A 27715-nucleotide genomic window follows, 5' to 3' on the forward strand; every position below is an offset into this window, starting at 1 on the left:
GGCCTCTCACTGTTGTGGCCTCTCCCGTTGCGGAGCACAGGCTCCGGATGTGCAGGCTCAGAGGCCATGGCTCACGGGCCCAGCCGCTCCGTGGCATGTGGGATCTTCCCAGACTGGGACACGAACCCGTGTCCCCTGCATCGGCAGGCAGGTTCTCAACCACTGCACCACCAGGGAAGCCCGATCCTTCTTTTTATCTTCTGTCTTCAAAGCTGTTCAGAATAAGAAAGCCATCTTCAGTCTCTGAAAGTAAAACCCTGCATATGTAGTTTAGTTCCAGGGACAGGTTCTAAGACATAAATGTAGGACTGGTGAGCGGAGAGAGGATCAGACTGGAGAGACCATTTGGGGTACATTTTTGTGGTAAAGTCAGTCCACCAGTACTGCCAACGAATGCCTGAGTGATGATGGGGTGGTACGAGGAATTTGGTGGGTATCCTAACATTGGAGGAGGACATTTGGCTTAAGTTTAGCAGCTAAGCTCAATTTAGAACTTTAAATACGGTAATCTCAGGAAGCATGGCTGGACTAAAACTAGTTTTATCTAGGTTTTTCTCAATCTAAATAGTGGACATTGCTGATTGTTGAGACTCTTGAAAGGAAAAGCAGAGAGGCAGTATGACAGAATCACCTTTCCCCTAGAAGATACTAGGCCAGGAGAGAAAAAAGAGACCTGGATCTGAAATACAGGGAGTTCTCTTATTCTTGAACTATTCTTAACTTCAAAATATGCCACTTTATGTTTTGTAGTACTCTGTGGTTTTTAAAACGTTTTCACAAATGTTAGATCTTTGACCACCTTAAGAGGCAAGTCAGGCAAACATCCACGTTTCAGAAGAAGAAATAAAACATGGAGAAGTTGTATTTTTTTCCAGCTTTATAGAATTAGGAGTGACAGAGTATCCTTGATGCCTGTACATCAGTGTTGTCTGTAGTCTACACCAGAGCTTATGTTGTTCCAGAGGTTATACAATTTCTCTGTTCTCAGACTTTTTGTTTTGTTGGAATTTTAAACTAGTCCATCTGTGAATAATATTTAAAATAATGATTATTATGTGGTTGCCTTCCCCGAAATTCAACACAAGACTTCAGAGTATGCCCACTGTGTTCTCTGAAATTTGACTGCTACCCCTAGTCTCTTTTTTTTATTATGTTTTCCTCTTTTCTCTCCTTGTGTAAGGCTGAGCAGAGTTTATTGCTGTACATATATCACATTTTGAGTTTATGGTAGCTTTTCTGTTAATGGGTTGGATATTATTGTGTTTCAACCCCTATGACCCTGTGTCAGGACAACTCCGCTCTGGGATATATTGCTGAGTCGTAATTTAAAAACCCTTAGCTCTTCTTCCTGTCAAGCAAACTTGAACATATAACAGTGTTGTCTTAAATAGGACAGAATTAGGATTTATTTTTTGGTAAATTATGGATATTTGAAAAACAGTGTCTGCTTAAAATAGCTCTCTCTCTGTTTCTTCTCTACTGTCTTTAGATTCTTGCTCACAATGTTAAAGCATAATATAAGGTGGTAAAACTATCTTCCCCACTTTATCATGGTACTATTTTAACTTATACCTTTCAACTGCTTCATTTTATGAGTCTTTTTGACCCAAATTATTTTCTGTCCTGAACAGCTTTCTTGTAGCTGATCATTGCCAGTTGAAATTCTCAGTATTTCCTCCTCTTTTCTCTCCATCCTTGCTTCCTTTTTCTCACTCCCCCTTTCTGTTATTTTCTATCATTCACGCACCCATTGATCAATTCATCCATTCATCCATCCACTTCTATCTCTTAGTAATAGGAAGCTCATATTTAGCATGCATAGTAGCCAAAGCTGTACAATTTCAGAATATAAAGTTCGAAAGTATTATTAAATTGAGCAAGTTTAAAGTGAATTTGGAACTGATCTGCCCACTCCATTTTTGAGAGTGTTTTATAATATTATTATCTTTTAAGTATGATTATATAACCAAGTGCTCATAATTTATGGACTTTATGTGGCATCAAAAACTAAGAAGTCTTTGCTTAAGAGATTGAAATTTAAAGTCAGTTCAGGGTATAGATAAAAATGGCTTTCTGTGTCTATCCAGGTATATTTCAGTAATTGATCTTTATGATTTCAGTGGCTGTGCTGTTTCAGTATCTCCCCCCTCAACTTCTGCCCCCCCAAGGATGGAGCAAGCCCTGCTAGCATTATAACCCTCAATCTTTGGCACTCTCATCAACTGCTTCAAGATTATCTCACATTCTAGTCTCTGAAGGAAAATGACAGGTGACCAGGGAATTTTCTTTTAGCAATTCAGTCTGACTTCCGAAGAGAAAACTCTACCTCCCCATTTCCATCTTACAAAAGGCATCATGGAATTTAGATAACTCAGAGCTGAGTGACTGGTGAATTACTGCATGATAAAGATATATTATTTAGGAGATGTAAACTAAATGAAGAAGGAAGAAATAATAGCTTCAGTCTCTATTTTTTGTGGAATAGTGCATATTTTCCAATATATAGTAGGTTTTCCTGTGTTTTAATATTGAGAATTTTGTGTGTGTGTCGGGGGGAGGGTACAAATAATAATGTAGTAAATCCAGAAGGATTTCCACTTAAGGTAACCTAGCTTATGAGCCAAGAAATGTATCTTATGTGGGTGGTCTCACACTTTGTGCTAAATTTGTCTTTATTGTCTTTGTTGAAATGTTATGAGAAAAGAAAAAAAATTAGGGATATATATATCCAGAGCTACAACCCTGAAGGCTTGTTTGTGGGTTCAAATATTTTAAAAAAGCTTCTAATGAAATAATTTTTACTAATATTTAAAATATCTTAAACAGCTTTATTGAGACATACTTTAAATTTAATATAATTCTCTTGAAAGTGTGCAGTTCAGTGGTTTTTACCATATTTGTGAGGTTGTGTGACCATCACTATAATCTAATTTTAGAACCTTTTTACCATGCCAACAAGGAATCTCATTAGCATTCACTCCCTGCGCCCCCAGCCCTAGACAACCATTAATCTGTCTTCTCTATTGACTTGCCTATTTTGGACATCTCATATAAATGGAGCCATACAATATGTGCTCTTTGGAGATTGACCTTTACTAATAACCTTTTGTGATTATACAAGAAAATTGTTTTAGAATTACTTAACATAGAATTTTTAAAAGAAGAACATTAAAACCACTTCTAGCAAATCACTCTTAAGAAAACAACTTTAAATCATGTTTTATCTGTTTTTTTCCAGGCTTTTTCTTTTTATTTGTTATTTCATTCATTAATCTGCTTAGCAAATTAATTTATTGAGTATGTAACATGGATCAATCACAGTGCTGGGCATTGGACATACTGAGGTACACAGACGAGCAGCTTGAGAGTTGATGAATAAGTAATAACCATTGCAATAAGTGTTACAAATGAGTACAGACTGCCAGTAATGTACAATGCAGATCTAACTTAATTTTTCTAAAGAAGTTATTTAATATATGCCTATATATATGTATTTTATTTTATTTTTTTTAAACATCTTTATTGGAGTATAATTGCTTTACAATGGTATGTTAGTTTCTGCTATGTAACAAAGTGAATCAGTTATACATATACATATGTCCCGATATCTCTTCCCTCTTGCATCTCCCTCCCTCCCACCCTCCCTATCCCACCCCTCTAGGGGGTCACAAAGCACCAAGCTGATCTCCCTGTGCTATGCGGCTGCTTCTCACTAGCTATCTATTTTACGTTTGGTAGTGTATATAAGTCCATGCCACTCTCTTACTTTGTCCCAGCTTCCCCTTCCCCCTCCCCATGTCCTCAGGTCCATTTTGCAGTAGGTCTGTGTCTTTATTCCCGTCTTACCACTAGGTTCTTCATGACCATTTTTTGTTTTTTAGATTCCATATATATGTGTTAGCATACGGTATTTGTTTTTCTCTTTCTGACTTACTTCACTCTGTATGGCAGACTCTAGGTCCATCCACCTTACTACAAATAGTACACCTCAAATAGTACACTACAAATACACCTCACTCAATTTCGTTTCTTTTTATGACTGAGTATATTCCATTGTATATATGTGCCACATCTTCTTTATCCATAAATCTGTCGATGGACACTTAGGTTGCTTCCATGTCCTGGCTATTGTAAATAGAGCTGCAGTAAACATTTTGGTACGTGACTCTTTTTGAATTATGGTTTTCTCAGGGTATATGCTGAGTAGTGGGATTGCTGGGTCGTATGGTAGTTCTATTTTTAGTTTTTTAAGGAATGCCATACTGTTCTCCATAGTGGCTGTAATCAGTTTACATTCCCACCAGCAGTGCAAGAGGGTTCCCTTTTCGCCACACCCTCTCCAGCATTTATTGTTTGTAGATTTTTTGATGATGGCCATTCTGACCGGTGTGAGGTGATACCTCATTGTAGTTTTGATTTGCATTTCTCTAATGATTAATGATGTTGAGCATTCTTTCATGTGTTTGTTACCAATCTGTATATCTTCTTTGGAGAAATGTCTATTTAGGTCTTCTGCCCATTTTTGGATTGGATTGTTTGTTTTTTTGTTATTGAGCTGCATGAGCTGCTTGTAAATTTTGGAGATGAATCCTTTGTCAGTTGCTTCATTTGCAAATATTTTCTCCCATTCTGAAGGTTGTCTTTTGGTCTTGTTTATGGTTTCCTTTGCTGTGCAAAAGCTTTTAAGTTTCATTAGGTCCCAATTGTTTATTTTCGGTTTTATTTCCCTTTCTCTAGGAGGTGGGTCAAAAAGGATCTTGCTGTGATTTATGTCATAGAGTGTTCTGCCTATGTTTTCCTCTAAGAGTTTGATAGTGTCTGGCTTACATTTAGGTCTTTAATCCATTTGAGTTTATTTTTGTGTATGGTGTTAGAGAGTGTTCTAATTTCATTCTTTTACATGTAGCTGTCCAGTTTTCCCAGCACCACTTATTGAAGAGGCTATCTTTTCTCCATTGTATATTGTTGCCTCCTTTATCAAAGATAAGGTGACCATATGTGTGTGGTTTCATCTCTGGGCTTTCTATCCTGTTCCATTGATCTATATTTCTGTTTCTATGCCAGTACCATACTGTCTTGATTACTGTAGCTTTGTAGTATAGTCTGAAGTCAGGGAGCCTGATTCCTCCAGCTCGTTTTTCTTTCTCAAGATTGCTTTGGCTATTCGGGGTCTTTTGTGTTTCCATACAAATTGTGAAATGTTTTGTTCTAGTTCTGTGAAAAATGCCAGTGATAGTTTGATAGGGATTGCATTGAATCTGTAGATTGCTTTGGGTAGTGGAGTCATTTTCACAATGTTGATTCTTCCAATCCAAGAACATGGTATATCTCTCCATCTATTTGTATCTTCTTTAATTTCTTTCATCAGTGTCTTATAATTTTCTGCATAGAGGTCTTTTGTCTCCTTAGGTAGGTTTATTCCTAGATATTTTATTCTTTTTGTTGCAGTGGTAAATGGGAGTGTTTTCTTAATTTCACTTTCAGATTTTTCATCGTTAGTGTATAGGAATGCAGGAGATTTCTGTGCATTAATTTTGTATCCTTCTACTTTACCAAATTCATTGATTAGCTCTAGTAGTTTTCTGGGAGCATCTTTAGGATTCTCTATGTATAGTATCATGTTATCTGCAGATGGTGACAGCTTTACTTCTTCTTTTCCGATTTGTATTCATTTTATTTCTTTTTCTTCTCTTACTGCTGTGGCTAAAACTTCCATGTTTATACAAGTGGTGAGAGTGGGCAACCTTGTGTCGTTCCGGATCTTAGTGGTAATGGTTTCAGTTTTTCACCATTGAGGACAATGATGGGTGTGGGTTTGTCATATATGGCCTTTATTATGTTGAGGAAAGTTTCCTCTATGCCTACTTTCTGGACGGTTTTTTATCATAAATGGGTGTTGAATTTTGTCCAAAACTTTCTCTGCATCTATTGAGATGATCATATGGTTTTTCTCCTTCAGTTTGTTAATATGGTGTATCACATTGATTGATTAGCATATATTGAAGAATCCTTGCATTCCTGGGATAAACCCCACTTGATCATAGTGTATGATCCTTTTAATGTGCTGTTGGATTCTGTTTGCTAGTATTTTGTTGAGGATTTTTGTAACTAAGTTCATCAGTGATATTGGCCTGTAGTTTTCTTTGTGACATCTTTGTCTGGTTTTGGCATCAGGGTGATAGTGGCCTGGTAGAATGAGTTTGGGAGTATTCCCCCCTCTGCTGTGTTTTGGACGAGTTTGAGAAGGATAAGTGTTAGCTCTTCTCTAAATGTTTGATAGAATTCTCCTGTGAAGCCCTCTGGTCCTGGGCTTTTGTTTGTTGGAAGATTATATAGGTATTTTAAATAATTGGTATCATATGACACACAAAGTTTAGTATCTTTTTTTCTTAAAAATTTGTAATGAGTAATTTCCTATTTCTTTAAATATTCTTTGAGAATGCTATTTTCAATGACTTCATAATATTCTACTGGATGGATATATCAAATTTATTGGAAATTTGAACATTGCCTGGAATTTAAACTCACAGTGGCATTCATCTGAGATTTAAAGTGACAAAAACTTATATGTGAAAGCATATGAATTTATAAATAAGACCTGCCAGTTAATTCCTTTTAATGTATGTCTGACCTGTACCTTTTGCTTCAAGATCCTTCTAGAATTAGGACTTAGGATTTATGGCTCCTGGAGATAAAAAGGTGGTTACAGCACCTTTTGCTTTAATAGACACTCTCACTGTCACTACTTTAAGATATTTGGGAAATCTCAGAGAAATCCAATGTAAGAGGTGGCAAGAAAAACTGCTAAGCTTTCATGGGCTCCTCTGGACTCCAAGTTGAGAGTTCTTTCTAGACTTAGTTTAGATACTAGGGTGATAGTTGGGAAGTTAGGGGCAGGAAAATATATTGTTGAAATTCAACTTTTAAAAGAAATGGTGACTCCACCATCATTGATGTTTGGGAAGTACTCTCTTTTTTATTTATGAGTTTATTTGCTTTTTATTTTTCCTTTTTCATTTTGGTTTCTCCTCATTTTAGTCTGTTTCTGTGTGCTCCCACCTTGTTTATTTATTTTATTTATTTATTTTTGGCTGCGTTGGGTCCTTGTTGTTGTGCATGGGCTTTCTCTAGTTGCGGCAAGTGGGGGCTATACTCTTCGTTACAGTGCGCACTCTTGTCATTGCGGTGGCTTCTCTTGTTGTGGAATGCAGGCTCTAGGTGTGTGGGCTTCAGTAGTTGTAGCACGCAGGCTCAGTAGTTGTGGTGCACAGACTTAGTTGCTCTGCGGCACGTGGGATCTTCTTGGACCAGGGCTCGAACCTGTGTCCCCTGCATTGGCAGGCAGATTCTTGATCACTGTGCCACCAGGGAAGTCCCTTCCACCTTGTTTAAATGTGCCCTCTATTTATCTCTGTTTCTTTTCTGTGCAGGTCAGACATATTGTCAGCTACTTCTGTGGGGTCAAAGTCATCCATAAATCCTCTTCTGTTGGTCTCTTGCTTTTCTCCCACGCCTGCGTGTTGCCATTTTCTTCCCCACTTTTGTGTTCCATTTTGTTTCCTTGGGCTGTTAGCTCTACTTCTATTCTTTCTTGGGGGGTTATAAGGTTCTTTTTTCATTTAGTGGTATAACTTCTCCTCTTCATTCTGTTGTGCTTTGGTATCTGTGATGCTTCTCTCTCTCTCTCTCTCTGTATTAATATGTGTCTCACCTTGGCTCTGTTCATTTCTGTTCCTGAATTTCTTCAGTAGCTTCTCACACATCCTATGTAGACTCATAGAGGGTAGAGAAATTGGAAGGAAAGGGAAAGGACAGCTGCTGTAGTCACTGATGGAACAGCAGCTCCTAATGTAGATTTACTTAGAAACGGGACTAACTGAAAAATGGAATTTCCCTAACATGCTGCTCCTATTAAGAAGTTTCCTGGCTTAAGTCCAGAGATTCATTGTTGTTTTTAAAGAAGACCTCTAAAAATAGGCTGGTCCTCCAAGTATGATTATTTATAGAGCCACACCCCATTCTCCCCATGAGCACAATTGACTCTTTTAGAGGCTTGTAATAGGGGAGATATTCTAGGAGGCAGCTGCCTAGAGTCACTTTGAAGTAGGTTTTAAAAATTTCACATGCAGGATGTGCTTCAATACTCCATATGACAAAATGGTTGTTTAAGAGCTCTTACCCCAGCTTGCAAGAAGAGAGGGTCAAAGAGTCAATTTGACAAAACTTATTGTAGGACTGTTATGTGCTGTATACTGAGCTGGATGCTGGGAAGTTATAGGTGAGTGGGTGTACATAGTACCTACCCTGGTCATAGTCTAACAAGGAACTTGCCTTCATCCATCAGTTCATTCATTTATTTATGCAACATGAATGAACAGACTCTTAAACCTTGAACTCAAGAAGTTCACAGCCAAACTGTTGCTTACTGTTCGTGGGAAGTCATGTCTTAGAAAAGGGGTTAGGGAACTAACATTTTACATACAGAAAGAATGGTATGTAAAACCATTTCATACCATGGTATGTAAGATTTCAGTTTGGTAAATTTTAGATTTCAAATTGATACAAAATTTCTGAAATAACCAAGAGCTTTTCATAGTGGCCCTAATTAATATAATTGGAAAGTTGGAATGGATGATTTCTAAGGCCGTTTTCAATTATTAAAAAAGATTGTTTTCTGATTTTATTCATGTCTATTTTATCAATTGCTCTCCATCCATAAGAGTCATATACCTGAAAGACATTTACCTAACTCATAGAGATAAAATTTTAGTTTCTGTAGCCAAACATCACATTTTATTTTCATTTATAACAGGTGCCCCTGGATAGTACTGGACATATGGTCTGGGTTTGTCCTAATAGATCAGTGTAATTTTTTGAGCCTGAGTAATTATATCAAAATAACTTACCTTTATTCATAATTGGTTATTTAAATCAGAAGTCTGTCATTACCCTTGCATAGTCTGAAATAAACTGCTTCGTTGGTACAATCAGTATGTTTTCTGGTGATGTGTAAATGTTTGAAAATACTAATTACCTAATTAAGTACCAAAAAATAACCCTGTTCCCAATCAAATTTATGTTGTTAAAGGAGAGAGATTAAAATGATTATCTCAGATTAAAGGGGAAGGAGTTTGAAAAGAAAAGAAGCTCCTTCATTCAGTGTCTGTGTCTCATTTTTTACTTGGACACCAGTCAGCATTTCCTTCACAGGCAGAGTATCTGAGTACTTCACATGATGGCTATGCTGACTTACCTGGAAATATAATGCATTTGTGCAATTGCTGTCACCCCAGAATCTTTGAGTACCAGACGGAAGTTGGCTGAAAGGCAAGTGTGGAAAAATGTGGACCAGATTTGAATAGTTCCCAGGTTAGACTAAAAGAAGTATAGAGCTATCATCAAGTTTTAGCTAGTGATATTGGGTCTAGTAAATGTAGCAGAAGAGACAGTAAACAAGAGCCATCCAGGATAAATAGATTTTTTAAAGTTGATAGTGATAAGGTATAATTTAAATAGGAAATGATAGTCTAGTGGTCCCTTCTATGGTATTGATTTAAAAATTAGAGCAGATGCAGTATACTCATCATGCAATAAAGAGAAGAGGCAATAAGAAAAGTGTAATTTTCCCTTCAAAGGCTCTCTTTTGTATGTTGGATTGGAACTCCTCCTGTATCTCTAGTTATGTACTGATCAGTATTGTTGAATAGCATCCATTTTCAAGAGAGTGGTTGGCAATCGTTAACTAGCAACTTAAATATAATTACAATCGTTTTAGATGTATATAAAAAACATATTTTTGCTAGTATATGCCATTTAAAATAAGCTTTAAATTTACTATTGCACTCTTATGTTTCTTTTATAAACTCATCATATTTTATTTTAAGCTTCTATGTTATGAAGTGGTTTATATCATCTATTATCTAGTAAAAATAAAGTTCTGGACAAAGATGCACTGTACAACATCCTTAGACTATGAGCAGCTCTATGAGTAAAATACCTAACAATAATTTGAATTTGAGAAGCCAAATGATTGGATTCTGATAAACACTATTCCTCTATGAAAATCAGATATATTGGCATTTGCATTTGGGAAATATGTTATGCCAGTTCATCTAATTCAGTCATCAAGATGAGTTTTGCATCAAAATGATAAATATTGGCCACCTACATAGTTGCAATATAGAACTGCCTTCTGTTTAATGTTTGCTACGTAGTGCAGATCTGAGCCTCTCTCTAATAGCACCTGACTTGGAGCCAGAAGATCTAGGTTCCAGTTCTGGCTTCGTTGTTCACTGACCCTGTGACATAGAGCAAGATGAAACTCAGGCTTAAGGTTCTCCTATGTGAAATGAGCCTAACAATATCATCGTACCAAATTGATATTTGTGGTGAAGATCAAATAGCATTAGATAAGAGAATGGAAAAAAAAGCTCTGAATACTGTAGTCACCCCAAGTAGGTTAATAATAAATATAAGGTACAATGTTGTCAAATGCATTTTAATAGAAAAATTTCTTTATTTTTCCAACAACACAAAGCAAAATTACTGGCATAAAGTCCATGTGGCAAGCATAAATATGGAATATGAGCTTGTAGGTGTTCATTTTCTTCCTTACCCACTTTGCTTAGGGAGCCTTACCTCAGTCTTGCTCGGGAGCATCTTAGCTGAAGGCTTTCTCCTCCCCTCCTACCCCATTACAATGGGTAATTATGTACCACCTCCCTTATACAATCTAGTGCTTGCTAGCTTTCCTCAATGTAGCTCATGTCACCCTTTGTAATGGTTACTTATGTGCATATTTGATCGTCTCTCCCGTTAAGTTCTGAACTCCATGAGGGTAGGCTCTTGTTTGTTTTGCTTACATACCTGATCACCAACACAACATGTGGCAGCAAATCATCACTGAATGATTGTTAGGTAAAAGTTACAGCTGTTAATATGTTTATCTAAATCAATTTGAGTCACTAACCAAAAATTGGGTTCAGGACTGCTCAAAAACTCAACACTGTAATCCGCAGAGATGAAGGAATAGTCAGTCATTCTACTTGAACTCGGATTAATTATGTTTGCTCTAAACGCAGGTGCAAATTGCCACCTTTGGGGCCCTAGGTTCAAAGTAAATTCAATTCTTTTAATATTACATGAAAAGGATTTCTGGTTTTAGTACTGTTTACTGTAGTCACTCGTCTCAGATGTTGCAAACCTTCTGGTTGTAAATAAATTTTGAGTCAATTTTTCATTATTCATTTGTAAAATAATTCCTTAAAGTAAGATTATATTTTCAGAGAGAAATCCATATCTTAAGGCTTTTACTTTTTTTACTTGGGCTGTGCTTATTTACCTGAGCACACTCTCAGATTTATTGAGGCCAAACCATCATAGCACATCAACAAGATTGCACAGGACCCAGAGGCTTATGAGTTCCTGTCACAGCTCTGCACATAACTTCTCTGTGGCCTTGTGCCAGTCAGTAAGCACTTATGGACTTTAATGTCCCAGTCATGTAATTGGGATTATAATGTGTGTTTCTTCCCTGCCTCACTTGAATTGTGAGAGGATTAATGAAGAGATTGACTTGACCCTACCAGTAAGAAAGAAATAAATCACTTGCTTTTTAAGAGGTTCATTAACTGTTTGAGGCTAGTAGCTATTTAGTTATTGGAAAAGATAATTTACTAAATGACCCCAGGTTAGCCTCAAAGATGTAATGCACCTCCCCAAAGTGAAAAATTGTTCACTTCTTGCTGGCAAGAGCAGGAATTCAACCTTGTATATCACTTTGCAGGAGTAGGTTTCATACATGTGCATATTAGTCACATCGCTCTGTTAATACCTTGTACAAATAATGCTGGTGAGACTGTATTGAGAATATATTAATATGGATTTTACAGTTAATATTTGTTCAAATGAGAAACACTCTGCTGTACTTGATATTTATGTTATTTTGCATCCTAATTATTTTGGGGGAAAAATGTTCAAGCAAGTTCTAGAAACACATTTGCTTTTATCATAGCAGTGTTTGTGTAGTCATGTCCCCCCACAAGCTTTATGTGTTTTTTAAATTAACTGATATAGCTACCATGTAAATGTCTGTAAAACATGTTTTATGATAAAAAAGGAAGTCCCCATACCTGAAAAGTTTAGAAAAAACTGTCCAGTAACAAGTCTGACTATATTTAGAGTACAAATCTGGGTATATTTAGCATTTCTGTCCCTATAACAAGATCTAAGATACCATTTTGGATTTTCCCCATTGTTTCTACCACTTCTGTCTCACTGACGAATTTCCTGATCTTTGTTGTTGATCAGAATTGGGTTCAGAAAGCATGTACCTTTATTCTTCCTTCTAACTTATCAAACAGGGGCTCTTATCATGCACACCAAGAATTTACCAGATGTACTGATTTTTTCAAATAGGCTTCTTTGAGTTGCCTAGCTATTTGAATTCTCCCATAATTACATATCTTGAGACAGTGTATGTGAATGTGTTGAGAACAGTGTCTAGTAGCTACACAGTAGATGTTCAGTAAATCTAAGTCTTTTTGCCTTTAAAATGGCTGCATCAGAAATGTGACATTTACATCCTTCAATTGGCCAAAGGGCCTGTGGTATATGCCCTGAATGGTCTCCGGTCTCTTTCTTTGTCCTTTTATCCTCTTCCAAGTTTTCTACCAATCACACTGCTCTTTCTCCAACTTGGGCTTCTTTTCATTGAACTAATACATTTTCATCACTGAAATCTAGTGGCAAAGTTATACTATCAAGTTTGGGAAATACATTACAGTCGCCCCTAGGTATTCATGGGGGACTGGTTCCAAGACCCCTGCAGATACCAAAATCTGCAAATGCTTAAGTCTCTTTAATACAATGGTATAGTATTTGCATATAATCTATGCATATCCTGCCATATACTTTAGAACACCTCTAGACTATTTATAATACCGAATAATATGTAAATGCTATGTAAATTGCTGCTGGGGTATGGCAAATTCAAATTTTGTTTTTTGGAACTTTCTGGAATATTTTTGATCTGTAGTAGGTTGAAACTGTGTGTGCAGAACCTGTGGATACAAAGGGCCAACTGCACTTTCTTTGCCCTGCTCTTTCTGCTCTTTTGGACTCTGTTTAAGAACCACCTACTCTAGCAAGCTTTCCCTACCCTCTGGTTTGAGTTAGATGTCCCTCATCTCTTATTTCATAGAAATCCATATGTATCTCTATTGGTATTTAAAATACGATAATTTTTAGTCCACTAAGCTGCCTCACCCACTAGATTGTAGGTCGCAGCCACTGAGGTTCTCAGGCACTGTATTTCATCTCTGTATGTACATAATCAGCATTCAATAAATATTTACTGATCCGATAAATAAAATTGTATTTATTTCCTTGTTTTAGTATCTCAAATGTGTTAGCCATTATGCTTTGGAGTGTAGACATCTCAGATCATAACTCTTTTATTTCTGCCTCTCCTTTACAAGTGGGTTTCTCATGTAAATTATTGGGCATCTCCTCCATTGTGCGTTTTCTTCCAATATCATTTATGTCCTCCAAAGTAACCATTCTATTTTTATAGTTTTAACTGAGCATTTTCACCACACCACTTTCATTTCCCATTTAAAGACTTTCTGATCAAAGCTGTAAATTTCTGAGCAAACATATTGAGTCTTCCATTTCTTGCAAGATGAGTGGTTTGTCCCAACTAATTTTCATCATTTTGATCTTTTTTAAAACTTTTCATTTTATATTGAAGTATAGTTGATTAATAATGTTGTTAATTTCAGGTATACAGCAAAGTGATTCAGTTATACACGTATCTATTCTTTTTCAAATTCTTTTCCCATTTAGGTTGTTACATAATATTGAGCAGAGTTCTCTGTGTCACACAGTAGGTCCTTGTTGGTTATCCATTTTTTCTTTTTATCCATTTGAAATATAGCAGTGTACATGTCAATCCCAAACTCCCTAACTTTCCCTCTCTCCCACCCTTCCCCACTGGTAACCATAAGTTCATTCTCTAAGTCTGTGAGTCTGTTTTGTAAATGAGTTCATTTGTATCACTTTTTTTAGATTTCGCATATAAGCAATATCATATGACATTTCTCTTTCTCTGTCTGACTTACTTCCCTCAGTATGACAATCTCTAGGTCCATCCATGTTGCTGCAAATGGCATTATTTTGTTCTTTCTAAATGGCTGAGTAATATTCCATTGTATATATGTACCACATCTTCTTTATCCGTTCCTCTGTCAACATTTTGGTATCTTAAACAATCTTAGAAGTCCAAATCACATTCTGTATTCTCATAACCATCCATTGCTTCTACTCTCTTCTCTTCCCCAAATCAAACTTTTCAGTTTGAGTTAAAAATACATCCCTGGTTCCCAAAGTCTCAAGTTTCCTCTTGGCATAGATACTTTCTAGATTTCTCAACAGTGTTTTTCATTTCACTGTGAAACACCAGGAGTGAAGACATGTTTGTTGTTGTGTCCCAGAAAAATCAACAGCTTCTGAGTGTCTGTGTCAGTCGATCCAAGTCACTTCCATACCCCATACCAAATACTACCCCACCACTCCCTCCAGCCCCCAGCTTTGTCACTGACATTATAGTATATATTTCCTTCTAATTCTTCAAGGATGATTTAGTTAGGCTTCTTCAAAGGATCCATAAAAACCCACTGTGGGTCCAAATCTCAAAGGTGTGGCATAGCTCAAGTGCTTTAGCATTTTTTCCCCTTCTTGTCTAATTCTTTTTATTTTTTTAATGTATTCCGTAGTTTTGATTTTTAAAAAAATATTTTTATTTATTTGGTTGTGTCGGGTCTACATGGCGGCATGTAGGCTCTTTGTTGCGACACGTGGGCTTCTCTCTAGTTGTGGCGTGCAGGCTTAGTTGCCCCGTGGCATGTGGGATCCTAGTTCCTTGGCCAGGGATCAAACTTGCATCCCCTGCATTGGGAGGTGGATTCTTTACCAGTGGAGCACCAGGGAAGTCCCTAATTATTTTTATTAACCCCTCTCTCAACAATGATTATGATTCTCAGAAAACTTTATTTCCTTCCTATTTGTAGTCTTTTCTTTATCTGAAGAAGAAAGTAATCATTTTCTCTGACAAGCTGGGTGATATGGAGGTATTTTTCTATAGAAAATTTATGTGTATTTCTATATGAGGCAGGGAAGATAATGCTTTAGCACTAACGTAGAACCTTTATAACCAGTTTCCACATTGATTTTACAGGTACTGATTTCAAATTAGTTTACAGTATTGATATACTTTACTTTGTGCCTTATATAGAAGATTTTGTGGGGGGTTTTTTGTTTTTCAGTCAAAACAAAAGGAAAACATATACTTCTGTGGTTTCTACATTTTATTTATAAAACTTCGGAAATCTTATAGATATGTAGTTAGGATAGTGATTGCAAAACCAATTTTCAGTGTTCCTATGTTCTGTGCTATTTATTTTTTAAAATTTTTATTGGAATATAGTTGATTTACAGTGTTGTGTTAGTTTCTGCTGTACAGCAAAGTGAATCAGTTTCACATATTAAAAAAAATCCACTCTTTTTTAGATTCTTTTCCCATATAGGCCATTACAATATATTGAGCATTCCCTGTGCTGTACAGCTGGTCCTTATTAGTTATCTATTTTATATACAGTAGTGTGTATATATCAATCCCAATCTCCCAATTATCCCTCCCCCCTTACCCCCTGGTAACCATAAGTTTCTTTTCTACATGTGTAACTCTATTTCTGTTTCGTAGGTAAGTTCATTTGTACCCTTTTAAAAAATTATTTTATTTTATTTTTTAAAGATTTTTTTGATTTGGACCATTTTCATAGTCTTTATTAAATTTGTTACAACACTGCTTCTGTTTCATGTCTTGGATTTTTTTTTGGCCACAAAGCATGTGGGATCCTAGCTCCCCAGCCAGGGATCAAAGCCATACCCCATGCACTGGAAGGTGAAGTCCCAACCATTGGACCGCCAGGGAAGTCCCTGTACCCTTTTTTTAGATTCCACATATAAGCGATATCGTATGATATTTGTCTTCTCTGCCTGACTCACTTCACTCAGTATGACGATCTCTAGGTCCATCCATGTTGCTGCATGTGGCATTATTTTGTTCTTTTTTATGACTGAGTTATATTCCATGGTATATATGTACCACATCTTCCTTATCCATTCCTCTGTTGATGGACATTTAGGTTGCTTCTATGTTCTGGCTCTTGTAAATAGTGCTACAGTGAACATTGGGGTGCATGTATCTTTTCGAATTACGGTTTTCTCAGGGTATATGCCCAGGTCTGGGATTGCTGAGTCATATTGTAGCTCTATTTTTAGTTATTTAAGGAACCTCCATACTGTTCTCCATAGTGGCTATACCAGTTTACATTCCCACCAACAGTGCAGGAGGGTTCCCTGTTCTCCACATCCTCTCCAGCATTTATTATTTGTAGATTTTTTGATGATGGCCATTCTGACCCGTATGAGGTGATACCTCATTGTAGTTTTGATTTGCATTTCTCTAATAGTTAGTGCTGTTGAGCATCTTTTCATGTGCTTTTTAGCCATCTTTTTTCACATCTCCAGCCTACTCATGTGGACATATTAGAGATCCTTTTCAGCTCTTAACTCTGGTGACTCAGCGTGCTGCTTGTGGTGGATTAGCCTGGCAGAACAATATTGTTGGAGTAGTTCTATGGCCATTCATGTAGACAGTCTTTCTCTTTCACTTCAACCTAAATATTATGGCAGGCCAAGTGTTGTGTCAACATGTGAGAACTTGTTTTTACAAATGAAGTTTCAACAGAACATTTATTACTTCAGAGGTTTATAAGGTTAATACATTTTTGAAAAGAATGTGATTCAAGTATGATATTTTGACAAATATAAATTATTAATATATATTAACGTTATTAAGGCGAAGAATTAATTGACATTACTTGAGAGGAGATGTTGAGAAAGGGTTGAGATGTCCATATGTTTTTGTCACTATTCCTGTAGCTGTGAGTGTTGTGGGAATCAAACATAGTGGCAGTGATACCTTTCGTTCACATCACACTTCTAACTTTACCATAGTACTTTAATCTCATTTAATTATCAGAATAACCATGTAAGATAGGCAAGAAGAGTACGAGCCAGATAAGCAAGTTAGGGCTCAGGAGAGGTTGAGTGGTTTGAGGACCAGCCAAGCCAAGACTGGAGCTCTCCTCCCGAGCTCGCAGCGCCAGGCTTGTTCCATCACAGTGCTTGGACTTGTTCAAAGAATATTCTAAAGTGCCATTTGAGCCACTTTTGAAATAGTAATTCTTTCAAAGTCAGTATAAAGGCCCAAACAAATTAAATTTCTATTTTAAAAACTAGGGATCTTAACATTTATCTTTATCATCTTCATGCACTAATATTAACTGAGGGTCCACAGGGTGGTTGGCCCTGTAATTGACTAATTTCATGTGAGTTCAGGCTTCCCATAAGGCAATGATAAAAACAAAATGCTGCCAGATACACAGGCACAAATATTTCTCTGTCCTTTGATCAGTGTTGTTTAGTGTTATTAAGCTAAATTTTTACCTCCCTCTGAAGCCAAGCAAACCGTAGCAGATGCAGAGGTACCACTGATTTTTGAAAAAAGCTCTGTACTCAGAGAAGCTCCAGGGGCAGGGGTGTGTGTGTGTGTCTGTGGGTGTAATAATGGCATTTGTCCATTTACTGGTGCATCAAAATTGCTGCCTTTCCTCTGCTGCTTTTGTTAATACAAACTATTGTTGGCACTTCACTGGGTACCATGTGCTGATTTTCACCCTTGCTTTTAAGGACTTGAATCTATCTTATGCATTGTTTCATCACAAAGAACTTTAGTAATTTTATTCTCATTGTATCTGAATGATCAACTTTGTATGTATGACTTGGGCTTGTTATATCCATTTTTAGCACATGTGTGCCTAGAGAAAAAGCAGGTTTTAAAAAAGAGAACAATGGAAGTTAATTATTTTGCTGTATAATGCTGTTTTATTAAGCATTTGGCTTTGGCATTATTCATTGGCATCTGTCATTTCTCTATGCCTGAGGCTTTTAACTCAGATAACAATTCATCAGAGAAGCACAATTATTCAACAAGAATCCTCTGTGTAAGAACCTGAAGTGTAAACTATTTCAGCTATCTTTTTTGGGGGTGATGTGGCAGCTTATTGATGACTGTCAATACCACCATAATGTCTCCTTGGCTCATGAAATTCATGACTGGAAGGTTTTCCTTCTTGTAGGTATTACTTGATCATGTTCCTTTCATTATAATGAGAAAATGGATGTGAAAGTGCTTTGAACTTTATTGAATGCTTAGCAAACATTAAAGTATCCTTATTATCATCAGTTATGCCTACCAGAATGCTCACCTTAATAATGTGAGATTAGCTTGAAAAGGGAGCAAGATCTGGTATCTTTAGTTTTGTGCAAGTTGAGGGAACGTAGGAATAAAATCTGAGCTGACAAAGAAATATCTGATCCATTATCTATTTTGTTACTGCCTTACAGGCTTTCAGTGCTTGGCAAAGAAGGATGAGATTGAGGAGGGGCAGAGGAATGGAGAGATAAGAGGGAAATAATTTCTCAAGAGACTTTCACTAAGATGTGGTGGGAAGACTGGCTCTTTGTCTCTCCCTCACCCTGTTAATTTGTACTTGTGTTTTTTAGTTTTCATTAATCAGTGATTGACGGTTTTCACTAAAATTAAGTTTTCTTGAGAGTTACCTTATATAGCAATACAATTTTCTAAGGTTTCCTTAATACCCTGAAATTACTATAGGATAAGGAGAGAGAATCAATTTGGCACTTTACTTAATGTCTAACTTTGCCCAAAGCATGCTGTATGTGTTATAATGTTGTTATAACAACCCTACGAAGTAGAGCAGGTTTTCTCCATTTTATATATGAGAACAAGGAGGGTCCAAGATGATAAATCTATATGTTCAAGGCTATACAACTAGTAAATGGTAGAGCTGGAATTCAAGACTAGGTTTCTCAGAACCCTGTACCAGGGCTTTTAACCTTGTACCCAGCGTACTGACTTTAAAATGACATGCTTATGCATTTGATATTTTCAAGGTTCTTTCACAAAGGTAATTTTCTCTGACTTTACCAAGAATTGTGGTGATGAGCGGAAATGATTTGCTTCATTTTTACAAATGAGCTTCAGAGTGTTTTATCAGTTAAAGTATCTGCTGTAACACAAATTCTAAAAATGTGCAACGTTCTAATATGGTACAACTTTATTTCTCTTCCATATGAAGTAAAACCACCCCCCAAACCCTCATGTTTATAATTGGTGGAGTTGGCTGTTTTCCAAGCAGTAACTCAGACACCTAGTTGCCATCCATTTGGTGGAGCCTTCATCTTAAACATATGGTTTACAAGATTATACTGGTAGAAAGAACATGAAGAGGGAGAAAGTGATGGCAAAGATCATGTCTCTTCCTGTTCTAGGGGGAGCTAGCTACCACATGACCCTACTTAATTGCAAGAGGGACTGGGAAGTGTAGTCCCTGGCTGGGCAGAGCTGAAGGTTCAGTGGGCACATGACTGATCTTGTGAGTTTTTGCAGGTGATAGTTTTACCAAATGTTTTGCCACTGTGTACCAAGATCCTCCATCTTTCTAGTCTCTGACATTAATTCCTTATTATCCACTGCCTGGCCACAAAGCCAATCACATATATTTTAGGTTTTTCTTACAGCAGTACCCCATTATAAGGAATGATTTTTTTTTTTGATATTGATTGCAACAGACTAACTGCTGTACCAAATAAACCTTAAAATTGTCATGGTTTACCACAGTAGAAGTTTATTTCTTGCTCACATAGTAGCATTGTGGGTCCACAATGGTATATTTGTGTGTTGGGGGTGGGAGAAATCAGGGTTAGGGGAACTATGATCTATACAGTTTTTTGCACATCTTGACATCCACTTTGTCACCTTTTACAGGTGGCTTCCAAGATCACATGGGCATCAACAACTTGATGGTGAAGGGAAGTGTTTTATGGGTGGGTCTAGTAGTGGTGTCTATCACTTCTGCTCACATTCCATTAGTCAGAACTAGGTCATATGGCCACACCTAACTGAAGGGGAGGCTGGACAGTGTTATATAGCTATGTGCTTAGGAAGAAGGGGCAATGGTTTGGTGAATAGCTAGCTATTCTGTTCCATAAGGAATAATGATTTTCTAAGCAGATTTACATTGGCCACGTCTATACATTTGACAAGGACTGCGTATGTTCACATGAATTAAAAAATATTCCTGCCATTATATAAGCAGAAAGAGAGGCTGAACAACAAAAAGCTACCTAGCTGCAGCTGACATCTCCTGTTTCGCATTTGAGTGTATAAAATATACTGACAAATATGCAAAGCACTAGGTAAACCTGCTTTGATTATATTTGCTGATAGTAAAAATTTGACTTTCAATGTACTACATACAATTTGTCATGTGAGAGAGGAAGTATATTTGTAGACCTATGAATGAGTTCTCTCATCTTGAAAATAATCCATATTGGTAACTAGATTAAATTCATTTTATGGAAAATTTATATTCCTGCTGATTTAAAGAGTGTGATTTCGATAATATGTACTTACTAACACTAAGCATGTCTGACTTTAATCGCTTTGTAGAGCAAAACATAGACTGATTACATAGCTTTCATTGTATTATTAAAATAAAATATTATAAATAAAATATTTTTGAAGACTAAAGTAAAAATAACTGTATTGACATGCAAATGTTAGCATCAAACCTGAAAATTGCTATTATTTTAAGGAAAACAGATTTAAAATGAATGAATAGAATAGGATGAATGCTATATTTTCTTATGCCTATCTTAAAAATACAATTTAAGGTTCAAATTTATAAAGAGGAAATTATGATTAAATTAACTGAAACAACATCAGATTTTAGGAATATGGTGCTGCTATTCCAATGATTTTATTATGAGAATTTATTGTTTCTTGGCTTCTTGGAAAAGGGAAGGTTCACACTGAGCATGTGCAAGATACATGGTTGATTATATCTGACCAATTGAAAACATGGGCCAAAAATTAGGTTTTAAGAAATATTTGTTGAGTGAATAGATGGCATATTTTGGGGTTATTTGGTCCAGCATATTGTCAGAAATAGAAATCTTAATTTATACACAATCATGATTTTTTTCTAACAGTTTAAAAGTTTAGATTGTATTCTTATCCAACCTCCCAAACATGACAAGAACCTTACCTGCCTTACATACCCATTAACATCCTTCTTCTCATGCTTCTCTCTTGTTTTTATTGTCCAGAATTTTAGTTTTTCATTTTTAAGCATACAAGTTACTTTTTTGGTAGTCATTAATTAAATATAGTAATAGCCAAAACAATAAATTTCTGTGGTTATCATTGTTTCTTGTGAACCCCACCTTTCCTCTGGGTTTACTTTTCTTCTAGATAAAGTATATTCTCAAGTAATTATTTTACTTATGGATGGTTTGCTTTATAGTCTGTTAGTCATTATCTGTCTGAAAATGTCAGTATTTTATCTTTATTCATAGATGGCAGTTTAGCTTGGTACAAATTTTTGGATTAAAAACTATTTCCCTCAGGATTGTGAAGATGCTATTACATTGTTTTTTTTTTTCTTTGTTTTTGATCTCTCTCTTGTGACTGATGATTCTGTTGTAAGTCTAATTTCTCTTGTGGTTAATATGTGTTTATTCTCTGATACCTTTTCTCTTTGTTGCTGATTTATCATTTATTCTTACAATTCTGCCAGTTGTTACATAATATATTTTGAGGCTGTGTTGTTAGGTGCATATTTGTTGATAGTGCATACAGGCTAATTGGTATATAATTATACCTTTGTCCATTTTGACAGCTGGTTTGGATGTATAAAGATTAAATGCCATGCAGGTTTAATTCTGGGGGAAAATATTATCAGACACAGCCAAGGGCTTGATATCCTCTGGTATTGTCTGTGTATTATTGTTCTTTAAGTTTCAAAAATCAGAAATCAAATGCAAAGTAGCTTAAACAAAAAAAAGGACTTCATTAGCTCAAGTAATTGTGAAGGGCAAGGTTGAAGCTGAATGTGTATAGAATCAGGAACCTCAATGCTCCCATAACACTTCTTCCGTTTCTCATACTTTGTCTTTATATGATAGGGTCATATGCTAGGGTCATGATCTTTGGCACCTTGGGGCTTATATATGAAGAACATTACAATCATATAATAAAGGGTACTGCTTTGCCAGCTCCAGGTAGAAAAGCCCTAGGGAAGGGTTTTGATCTTCCTAACTCTGTTCATTTGCCCATCCCTTGTCCAGTCGACTGTGCCCAGATGGATGGGTGGAATGACTGACCTGGTCTGTTTAATATGCTGATACTGTGGTCAGGCAGGGTGGAGGTGGGAATTGTTACCAAAAGAAGGAAGAGGTGCTGAGTAGATAAACACAATAGTTACTGCACCTTTTTCCCCCTACTTTCCCAGATTAGGAACATGACCCTTCCTTAATTCTAATCCTGTTCTAACAATATATCTCTATTATTGCCTTTATGACTGAGCCTTCCTTAGCCTTAGCTATGTGCATTTAATAACTTACTTATATGCTTTCTTAGCACTTTATATTTCCTTTGCAGAATTTATCACATCACCTTATAGTTATATCTCTGTATGTCTCCCTTATTAGACTGTAATCTCTTTATGATAAGGGACTGTTTCCTTTTTGTTTTTATAGTCTTCATTTATCCATTCATTCAACTTTTATTTATTGAGTGTCTTTGTGCCAGATACTGCGATAGATCCTGGGAAAATAGTGGACACTCAATAAATGCCTTTGGGAATAAAGCTTCCTGTACATTCTGAGAAAATATTTGTTATACTAGTAAGGTTTTGACAGGCTAGATTCTTTCATTTCATTTTCCTGTTGTTGTAATTTAAAAGCCTAGACATTCTAGAGAATGACCTTTGAAGTGTTACACATGATGGGCATTTCAAGGGAAAGTTTGGCTTGGCACACTGACCTTCTTACTGTGTTTTGAATTGTGATACCTAAGGGAGGAGGGCAAAGAGGCCGAAAATCTTCAGGGAGAGATCAGCTGCAGGGCCCGGTGTATTCCTGTTTTCACTAAAACAGGTAACATACCCATGTGTTTAGTCAGTTACAGGCTATTTCAAGATTCTTTTAAACACTCTGAAGTACTAAAATAAGCTTCAGTCCTTCTCAGGTTAGCACCAAATAAAACAAAGGGTAGAATAAAATGGAAGAAATGGAAAAAAAAACAACAACCCGCATTCTACCTTCTACCACTTGTCATAATCATACAAAACATGTTAGAGCTGTTTCAGTTTCTAAGACAAATTATTTTTTGAAGAAATAAGCAACTGATATTCCCATACAGCCTATTTTCCGCAGACCCTATAATGTTACCAAACACTGAATTAATATTATGTGTGTTTATGCACACACGTGTATGTGTTTGTTAAATTCTTTGACACATCCGAAACTGTACACATATTCTAAGGACAGTTATGTATGATTTGGGGGATACAAAGCATCGTAGAGTCAAGAAGTTCCTTAAAGAGAAAATGTACTTATTCATCCAGTTTTATCCAATAGAGGTGTTCTTTCTCACTTTTTTGACTTTGCACATCTTGTTTCTTATAACTGTATTGTTCCTCTACTTCCAAGTATCAAATTAATACTAATCTTGCAATTGCAAGTAACAGGAATTCTCCAACTCACATGATTTAATAAGAAAATGTATTAGGGAACCTGGAGTTTCCCAGGTTGGTTAATTACAATCTCATTTACATCATTGAGAACCCAGGTTCTTGCCATTTTAAAACTCTTTGATCCTTAGTGTATCCTTTTTAACCTCAGGCTAATTTATTTTGTGGTTGCAAAATAGCAACACAACCAGTGGCAACAATGTCCTGCTGAAAAAGATACATCTTTTCCCATGAGTCTTTTTCAGAGTGGGGAAATCTCCTTAAGCCCCAGCAGACTTCCCCTGGCAGCTCACTTGCCAGCATTGAACCACATGACCCTGACTAAACCCACCCCAGGAAGAATGGGATTACTATGTTTGCCTTGGATTAACAGGATTTGCTTCTGAGGAATAAGGGGGAAGCTTAGATACTGGACAAAATCAGACAAAATCAGGGTAGATACTGGACAAAATCAAGGAAGAAAGGGGAATTGGATACCAGGTAGATTACCCTTGGTGTTGTCTATGCTCACCTAGAGTGTGGCTCTCTGACCACTCCAGGTAGAATTAATCTTTCTTCTCTCTGCTCCCAGCACAAACTTGAAGGGGCATTTTGCTTGTTATTTGCACTTAGAAGAAATAACTGTTAATGTTTCATTTTTGTTTAAAACAATTTCATTGTAATTTGTTATAGATACACTCTGTGTCAGTAACAAATACTTTCTTTGTTGTTTTTGAAAATATACCTCTTAAGATCTCATGATTAGACATTATTCCATCCTGTCTCTCTGGCTCTGCCTTCTGCCTGTTGTGAACACATCCTAGAATAATAGAGTGGACATGCTCAGGAGTGTTGAAGGGCGGGTAGAAAATCATGGAAACTGAGAGGGAGAAAAGGTTGTGTCTAACATGTGGGAACACATAGCTTAGTTCTGGGAGAGAACAAAACCCTAACATTTTAAAGTGGCTCTTACAAATAGTTCTCTCTTCAGTGAGCAATAGTGGTAAGATTAGATAGATAAAGACAGCGTGAATGAAGCAAGGTTTGAGTAACTAGGCTGAATAATTATCCTTCAGATGTTGACCTGCAGTATAACATGAAACAGTTTGGAGAAAAATGCTCTTTTCAATGGGTAGTTGAAAATGTCTTTTCAACATTACTTCTTTATTACTTCTATAAAGAGAGCAGTCCTATTGACAGAAAAAAATGCCTCTATCTCAATGTGTTTTTTATCGAAAGCCCAGAAAAAATGAAGTTATTTGTAGACAAAGAACACAAGTAAGCATGTAATTCACAAAGATACCCCAAATGCCTTCATTAAAGACATAACTCATTTTATTTTATTATTATTATTTTTAAACATCTTTATTGGAGTATAATTGCTTTACAATGGTGTCTCAGTTTCTGAAAAATATGGAACGCTTCACGAATTTGCGTGTCATCCTTGCTCAGGGGCCATGCTAATCTTCTCTGTATCGTTCCAATTTTAGTATATGTGCTGTGGAAGCAAGCACGACATAACTCACTTTAAATGAACAAACACATTAATATCAGTGGTTAAATGTAACATTCTGTTTACTTAAGTCAGTAATTACTATAAATGATAATAATTCCTCATATTCTTAGATATCTAATACATTATTCATTCCTCCTTTGGCTGATAATATGAGAAAAATCAGAGTGATTATAGGTTGTTATGTAGTGATTTATAGAAAAAATAGATTATTCATTAAGATAATAGATGAATATTAAATGGAGGCATTGTTGCCTCACTGTTTATTTTTCCTGATGGTTTATTAATTTTCTTTACTGTTCTTAAAAAAAAAACACCCTTTACAACTTAATGTCTTCTGGCAGAGTTGAGGGTCTAATGAGTATGAATTTTAGTATCCTTAATGGATATCAAATACCCTAAGTGGGGATTCAGCACATGATTTATGTGACCTCTTGTTCTTTTCTTAACTTTTCATATGGGTTAGTGCATAATGAAGCTAAGTAAAGAATTAATATTCCTTCTTTAGAAGTTACAAATGTTTTGCTTATTAAAATTGAGTAAGTCTACTGTTAAAAAATTTGGAGACTTAAGTTATTGGTTTCTAAATATCTTTTCTTGAATATTCTTTTTTAATAAATTTATTTATTTATTTATTTTGGCTCTGTTGGGTCTTCATTGCTGCATGTGGGTTTTTCTCTAGTTGCAGTGAGAGGGGCCTACCCTTCATTGTGGTGCATGAGCCTCTCATTGCAGTGGCTTCTCTTGTTGCGGAGCATGGGCTCTTGGCACGTGGGCTTAGTTGTTCTGTGGCATGTGGGATCTTCCTGGACCAGGGATTGAACCCGTGTCCCCTGCACAGGCAGGTGGATTCTTAACCACTGTGCCACCAGGGAAGTCCCCTTTTCTTGAATATTAAAGTCTACTTATTTTATGTCAGCTTCTCTGACAAATGTTTTCTGTTATCTTTTGTTTTCTTGACTTGCCAGTGAGCTCCATTCATTCATTCACTCAGTCCACCACAAAAGGAGGTGTGATCAAGACTATTAACACAGATAGACCATTCAGTTTGAAGCTTCTACCTGCCAAAACATAAAGGACCCTCTAATGCTGCTTCAGATATTTCAGGGGCTTCAACCCGAAGAAGCCCTGTCTTTAAAACAAACAAACAAACAAACAAACAACCTAGCTGAAGATCTTGTATTGTCCACTCTATGGACATGGAGTGTGTACAAATGATGACAGAGCATCTGGTTGCTGGCTGGCTGTTTCTCTTTTCCATCCAACTGTTTTGGTTGTAAACACGTTTTAGTCAGTAAGGCAAAAGTTATGAAGCAGAAATCTTTAGACTCTTTACTTTCAGGCCACTAAAGCTCTATGACCTCTCTCTTCCTCAAACACATGACTTTTTATTGTCTGTTATGCCTACTCTCTGAATTCACAGAATAAATTCCAGACTTGTTTTCAATGATGAAGGCTACTTTAATTTTGGATTGGAGAATAGCTATCATACCTTTAGAGTTGGTCTCAGTCAGCTATCATAGACATTTAACTTATACACATTTTTAACAAGTTGTATATATGTCATCAGATCATTTCACCACAGAACATAAATTAGTGCTGTAATTACAGGGAAATGTCACATACGTCTCATTATCACATAGCAGGATTTGCCTTAGAGAAATAACTAATTTCATTCTAAAGAAAAGGATAAAAGTTCAAGTATTTCTGGGTATTGCCAATACCTTAATGCATAATTGAATAAGAATGAATCTGTAGGATTAAATATGAGAGATGAGAGTGATTTTTAAAAAATAGATTACTTGAACAGTCCTTTACAAATTCAGATGGAAATTTCTCAGCACTTTTATTCAGACTTGGCCAAAAATCTGTAGGGTACCTTACCCTGAGGACCTCATAGAAGTATCACAGTCCAGTGAGGTCTGAATTGACCCAGCAGAGAACTCATGTGGATTATTTCTTGAGGCCTTGGATAAATGTATTAGTCTCAACAAGACATTCCTTTCTATGCAGTATGTGTGATTGACACTTTTCTTCTTCAAATTCTTCGAGAGTGCCCAAATTCCATCTTGCCTTATGGCCACTGCACATGTGTTTTCTTCTGCCTGGAGCTGTTTTTCTTGCCCTATTTGCATGGCTGATTCCATTCTCATACTTCAAGTTTCAGCCAAGTATCATCACTTCTACAGGGCCATTTTTGGACCACTCCATCAAAATCCCTTTTACTGTTATGTACTCTTATTATGCACTGTCTTTTCATTCATTTTACTTTTATAGTTTATAGTTGTGGATTTATTTGGTCTTTGTCTTTTCCCTAGCCCCACTTCTTGGGGACTGAGGACTCCATAGGTACAGGAGCACATAATAGGTGTTTATTAAAATTTGCTGACTGACGAATGATCCTGGTATTAGGGCTGGAATCGAATGCTATATTTCCAGAATACTACTGTTATTGTACTTTAGCCATTGCATGCTTTTA

At 36.4% G+C, this 27715-nt stretch overlaps 1 protein-coding gene and 1 non-coding gene across 6 annotated transcripts in view; one reads left to right on the plus strand and one right to left on the minus strand.

Annotated features, from left to right (window-relative positions):
• Positions 1–27715, plus strand: part of SLC44A5 (solute carrier family 44 member 5) — a 384424-nt gene that overhangs the window by 82454 nt on the left and 274255 nt on the right. The gene's annotated exons all lie outside the window — the stretch shown is intronic.
• On the minus strand, positions 25131–25237 carry LOC131747441 (U6 spliceosomal RNA). Its single transcript, XR_009332907.1, has one exon. It is a non-coding gene; the product is annotated as a U6 spliceosomal RNA (small nuclear RNA).

The sequence above is a fragment of the Kogia breviceps genome, chromosome 1 (assembly GCF_026419965.1).
Source record: "Kogia breviceps isolate mKogBre1 chromosome 1, mKogBre1 haplotype 1, whole genome shotgun sequence".
NCBI classification, from domain to species: Eukaryota; Metazoa; Chordata; class Mammalia; order Artiodactyla; family Physeteridae; genus Kogia; species Kogia breviceps.